The 6,138-nt window shown below is 42.2% G+C and overlaps 1 long non-coding RNA gene across 1 annotated transcript; it reads left to right on the plus strand.

Annotated features, from left to right (window-relative positions):
• The first annotated feature begins 17 nt into the window (after window positions 1-17).
• Window positions 18-6,132, plus strand: LOC121813276. The gene is made up of 3 exons (XR_006053617.1): window positions 18-2,180; window positions 5,417-5,497; window positions 5,820-6,132. It is a non-coding gene; the product is annotated as an uncharacterized LOC121813276 (long non-coding RNA).
• The last annotated feature ends 6 nt before the right edge of the window (window positions 6,133-6,138 follow it).

Consider the following 6,138-nt stretch of genomic DNA (forward strand, 5'->3'; position numbering starts at 1 on the left):
TTTATTTGTTTTTGTTTCTAATGTCTCTGTAAAGCACTTTGAATCACCTTGTTGTTGAATTGTGCTATACAAATAAATTTGCCTTGCCTTGCCTAGATGTCAGAGATCCCAGTGGACATCGACATCACGAAGGAGTATGAGAAAACAGAAAAGTACCTGAAGGCTGAAGGAACAACTTGTGCAGATGTGGGAGGTAAAAATCCAAAGTGGTTCCAGTGGTAGCAGGAGCATTGGGAGCTGTTATTCCAGCAGATTCCAGGCACAGCATCTGAGTGTGCTCTTAGGAATACGGCAGAAACTTGAAACTACCAGGCAGAGGACCTGAGCTTCAGACGTATTTATAAGTAATTGTTGTTGGCAAGTAAAAATACTTACAAAGCATTTTTACTTGCTTTATAAGTAAAAATGAGTCAACATGAAATATACCCTTCCTGTCCAGCTCGGACCCACACAGGATCCAGCTCTTCTTTTTGTTGCTGCTGGATCTACAGAAGAAACACTTCCTGACGTGAAACCAGATTTGATGTCCTACAGAAGAGTAACCGCCATGTTTGTCTGTCCAGGCTGAACCGTGTTGGCAGCCGTGCAGGGCATCCCATTCCTTTGACAACAAGACCTTATTCACCAGTTTCACCAGTGTTACCATTCTTGACATGCTGCTGGTTGCTGATTGGTTTGTTTTGGAGTTGATTTACAGTCAGTCTCAGTGAAGCAGTTGAAAATGCAACCACCTTGTAGCTAACATTTTAGGTGTTATACATTTAATGCTCTTCTTCCTGTAGTACAGCAATGCCCTTACAGTGAATTCCAGTTTGCAGTGGTGCAGTGGTGGTTTACATTAATTTCAGTTTTTATCAAATTCGCCCAAAAATGTCAGACACCACTGAACCCACATTCTATCCAATTTGCGCCACAGAGATTAATCATGTGACTAAAACTGCTCAAATTTAAATAGAAACATAATATTTTGGGTCTTATAGAAATGTGACCATATGGAAAAATGCATTTTGTTTATTCAAAGAAAAACAGCAAATACGTCCAAATAGTTTGGATCTTAGGTCTAGAAGTGGAAATACTGGATGGAGCATTGTCCTGAGCTGTATGTTTCCCACCAGATCGAATAATGCCATGGTTAATGTTGACACTGCAGAGTGGGAGGAGAGGGTGGAAGCTTGGATGGAGGCCCGGGACTTGTCTAGAGAGTTACCCACAACTCTGCTCCCAGGATGAAAATATTGAAAGGCAAGCACTCTGCCCAATCAAATTAATTTTCTGCATGACATGCCATGACGCCTGAAAAAATGGTTGCTGCATGAGAAGCTATGTGTGTGTGTGTGTGTGTGTGTGTGTGTGTGTGTGTGTGTGTGTGTGTGTGTGTGTGAGGTAGGTAATTGGTGCTGGAAAATGTCAAGAGTAGATGTGAGAACCAAACTGTTGAAAAGAGCTCGTGCTTTTATTTTGAATACAGGAAGTACCTGACCATGCCTGTGTGTATGGGACGTGTTTCAGAGTCCTGCAGTGTGACTGTTAAAGTGTGTGTTGTTATGAACCTGTTATTTCTTACACAAAACAGACTCAGCACCCAGTAAATTGAACTAAACAAGCTGAAAATCACAAAGTCCTTCTTTTCATCTTGTTAATGAGTCAAAATGTTTATAAATTCCAACTCATATTCACCTCCTGTGCAGTTATTCTATGCATGCTCTGCTTTATCTGCCACACACATGAACTTCCAGTGTGTACGACTGAAGTACACCACCCTGTTTAAAGTACACACGCTATGTGTGTGCTCCACACCTCCACACAGCTCCTCCATTTATGAGTGAAATACACTGAGGCAGAAACAAGGATGAAAACATGCTTTTAAAAATGCAAATAAATAAAATGAATTGAGTTCTGTAATATTTTCACGTATAAGGGATGAATGGGCTTTTTACTGTAAACTTAAAACATTTACAGCATTGCATTTGTTTATATTTGTTGGCATTACAAATACTTGATTATTATTTCTGTGTCAGAATTTCCTCACTACAGAGTAACAAGCTACCAGTTTGGGACACGGTGAACTTTAGCAGCCTAAACTGTCTTTGTTGTTACAGCTTACAGTTTAGCTTAATGTGACCTTGAACCATCACACTGTTGTGCTGCTACGCACACAGGCTGCTGGGGGAGCTCCTGTGGTGAGTTGGGCGAGTTGCCTTTATTCTCCTCTGTTTCACTCTCTGTGCTTTTACATTAACCTTGTGTCTTCTCTCTGTGCTTTGTCTGCATGCAGTTCTGCTGCTCTGTGGTTACTGCTCCAAAGATCTGAATGTTGAATGTTGTTTCTTCTTTGCTCCGTCTTCCTGACCAAGTACCTCTGGGATTGTTGGGGTTCCTTCTCCTGTATCGCCTTGACTGTTGTGAACTAGCACTAACAACTCTGTGGTGCAGTGGTCAGCCCGAAAGCCTGACCAGTGTCTGGGTTGGCCTGGATGTTCCTGTGCCTGTGTGGGCTTCCTCCAGCTGCTCCTGCTGCCTTATAGGCTGAAAACACGAATGCTAGTTCTAAATAAATCCATGGATGCGACAGTGTGTGACTGTCCATCCCTGTGTTGTAGTCCTGTGGAGTGCTGGTTCCTGTCAGGGTGTACTCTGGCTGGCTCATCCTGCTGCAGTACCGGGTTTAGAAACTTGAATTTAATGTGAAATCCACTTTTTTTGATGACATTGAGGAAACATATTTTTTTCTTTAAAAGCTTGTCCATTATTAAACATTTCTGTCTCATAGTGATGTCACTACAGTAATTATAGCACAGATTCTGAACATCAACAAATACTCAACAACCTCACAATATGATTGGTAATGGAACTAAACTACTAAACTAAACTAAACTATCCCAAAACCTAACAAAGGAGTCAAACAGTGACCGCAAATAAAATAATTGGAGATAAAGTATCAGAGTTTCTGGAGCAGGACGACGCCTCCAAACACGCTGCTTCCGGTTCTTATCCATATATGTTCCCCCAGTTAGCTGTTAGTTCTCGTTTACGTGCCCCACCCTCCCCTTTTCAATTCTTTAACTTCTTCACTTCTATTCATGTTGATCTGCCCGGGAGCCGCCGCCAGTCCCTTCAAGTCTTTCCCCAAACCACAGCTTAATTCATGTCCAAGCGTTCACCTTTATCTACTAAGACACTGTCAAACCTAAAATGAGGACGTGGGCCCAGCTAGTGAAAATACCAAAGCACAAAACGAAACAAAGACGATTTCCAAATTTAAAAGTCCGGCTCCGATCCCACAGTCATGTGTTTGAAGTGTGCCACAGACACATCAGCACGCACTGCATTTTAGGCATGAACATCGATCCGTCTGTCCGTCTGCGTCATTTGAAGAGAAGAAAAGGTGACTGTGCAGATCGAACACTGCTGGCTGTGGATAGGGGCACATCTGTCGCAGAGCTCTGTGGTCTGACTGCAGTTGTGGGACAGACCACCAGCAAAGCTGCTGCGTAATATTATCAGATGAATTCAATTAATATAATGTCATTTCTCTTAAGTGCTGCTTCTCTAATTAAGTATGGAGAGCAGACCTCCCACTGGTTAACAAAGTATCACAGCGTGTGTGAGTCTGTACGGCAGCAATGCAAACACACTCAGCCTAACTGTGTGTGTGTTTGTGTTAATCCACGTGTGTGTAAGGCTTGCGCACAATCACAGACACGCTCACACATTAACAGAAGTGGTAAAGATGAAGAAATATCTGGAGGCTGGTATAATTAGGGCCAATTCAATTGGACTCTGATACTTCATTATACACCTGCCAACAACACCAGCGATTGATGGCCATATTTTCTTTCTCCATTTCGTTTTCTCGCTCATTAATGGTGTGGAATTAATGAAAATGGCTCAGAGTGGCCTCGTTCACACTGGAGAACAGCATTTCCACTGCATAATGTGCAAGTTAGCTGTGTGAGCGAGTCTGTGTTGGTGAACTTTTCACCCGAGGGGTCTTTGTCACATTTATGATTTTTCTATGATAAAGGGGGCTTTGCTACATATAGGACTCCACCAGCAGCTGCTGTCGCACACATGCATGCTGCACGCTGCGTGCTGCATGCTGCACGCTGCGTGGTCAGCCAACGCAGGATATGGTGTGGAAGCCTGGCAGCATTATCTCACTCCCCACTGGACACCTACACAAAGTGATGATTTATAGTGAATGTAAGTCCCCATGTAGTGCCCAGTGCTGCTGTCCAGCAGCGACATCAAAGCTGCTATGACCAACACTGAGTAATTTATAAAAGGGACTGACTTTGTTTTTGTGTTGGTGCCACAGACAGTACGTGATCTTTGAAATAACGCTGACACTGAAGTCAGTATGCGAGCGTAATGTGCTTGCAAAGAGGTGGTCTTTGCAGCTTTCCACAGTCAAGGATGTAAGGGAGATTTTTATGACTTTTTCTTGTACCTCCTAAAATCCTGCTGGTAGTGAACGGTGGGCTCACCAGATTTGACTCAGAGGAAGAGACACGCTCTGATTGTTCACTCTCACTGTTGGTATCCACTGTAAACCCCGACAGGTGACCTGACTGATAACGACTGTGGGGATATCCATCTAAATCTCTCACAGTGTTTAAACACCTTAGAGCTTATATACATATATAGATTTGAAAACGGCATTTTCAAATCTATCAGGGCCACTGTGGACGTAGCCTATGTTTGAGTAAATGTTTTTTCTGAGCTCCGTATACACACGTCAACATTTCCGCTCTACCCTGAATGACGCTGACAGAAAATCTGTTCAATATGGCCGCCATGTGATGTTTTAGCTTGTTGTAAATGTGGATATTGTGTGGCAGCAAAGAAAATGTGCGTTTGAATGTGCTGTGAGACAGCGCACACGAAGGTCAGTCAGCTGATGTTCGCGCTCGTTTCTGAACACACATCGTCGATTTTTCAGTTTTAACTGATTGTGTACATAATGTGTCAACGACACACCTGAGAAAAGTGTGACTGCTTTTTTTACAGCAGCCTCACAGTCACATGTGTTTTTCATCTTAAAATTTAACAACTTTTCTGATGACTTAGGTAGCTTCTGTCCACAGTGATTAAAACGAATACCCAGACTCAAGGTCTGTGAGCCCAATAAATATATTGTTTTTTTAATCAAACTGAATCATGTTGAAAAGGTAAATATATGTTTTCTTGATTTACAAAAGAAGCAGTCTAATGTACTCTATTCATTTTCTCACAAGGCTGAAAAATAGCTTTGTGATACAAAGAGGTTCAGTGCCCATTCTTAAAAATGAAATTAGGACAACATCTAAAAATAGGCTGCACACAAACTGTGAAATTCCTCTTTGAAGGTTGGATTTGACAGCTAAGTCAGTTACTTGTCTTCATGTTTGATGTTCTGTGTTCCTGGTGTTTGTAGGTTTGTGCTGAGTTTCACCGAGTCACAAACATGCGCTGGACACAGACACACACCACGACCCGACACAGACAGAAGGCAGCGGTAAGACATCAGAGGCAGTGCAGAATATCCTGAATGTTTGTGATCATCAGGTGAATAAAGATAAAGATACATTTGTTACCACTAAGTTTCACTGATCACTCACGTTTGTTTGTTTAAGACTTGTGTCTTTAATGCTGAGAACATCGGTTTCTATCCAGATCAAAGCTTTGATCCAAACCACAGTGTTGTAAATAACTTGAGCTGATTTTTGTCACATGACTAAGAAAAAGGCTCTTTTGTATGGGAGTGACAGAAATGTCATGATGACACCTGTAAACTTGATACACTGAATCAACTCTTCTTCTTTTCTCTTCCCTTTTAGGAAGCAGCTGTCAGTGTGAAACACTCTGCAGCTCCTCCAGTATATCTGCATCACAGAGACATGTAATGTGAGTGTTATTTGCATGACCTAACTTACTAACAGTGAGGCAATACTCCCTCCTACCCACGCTTTCTGTGGGTATTTTTACCCGAGCAGCTACCATATGGCCCTGGAAAAAATGCATCCGACCCTACCGACCATCGAGTAAATACTTTGTTGCTGAATATTTTGCTACACTGTCAAATTACCTCAAGGCCGTGTTACTTATTGATACTGTGTCTATTCCAAGTGGGATGAGACAAACATGACTGACACTCCA

This window comes from Haplochromis burtoni, unplaced genomic scaffold, assembly GCF_018398535.1.
Source record: "Haplochromis burtoni strain Fernald_Lab_line unplaced genomic scaffold, NCSU_Asbu1 Contig_1381, whole genome shotgun sequence".
Taxonomy (NCBI): Eukaryota; Metazoa; Chordata; class Actinopteri; order Cichliformes; family Cichlidae; genus Haplochromis; species Haplochromis burtoni.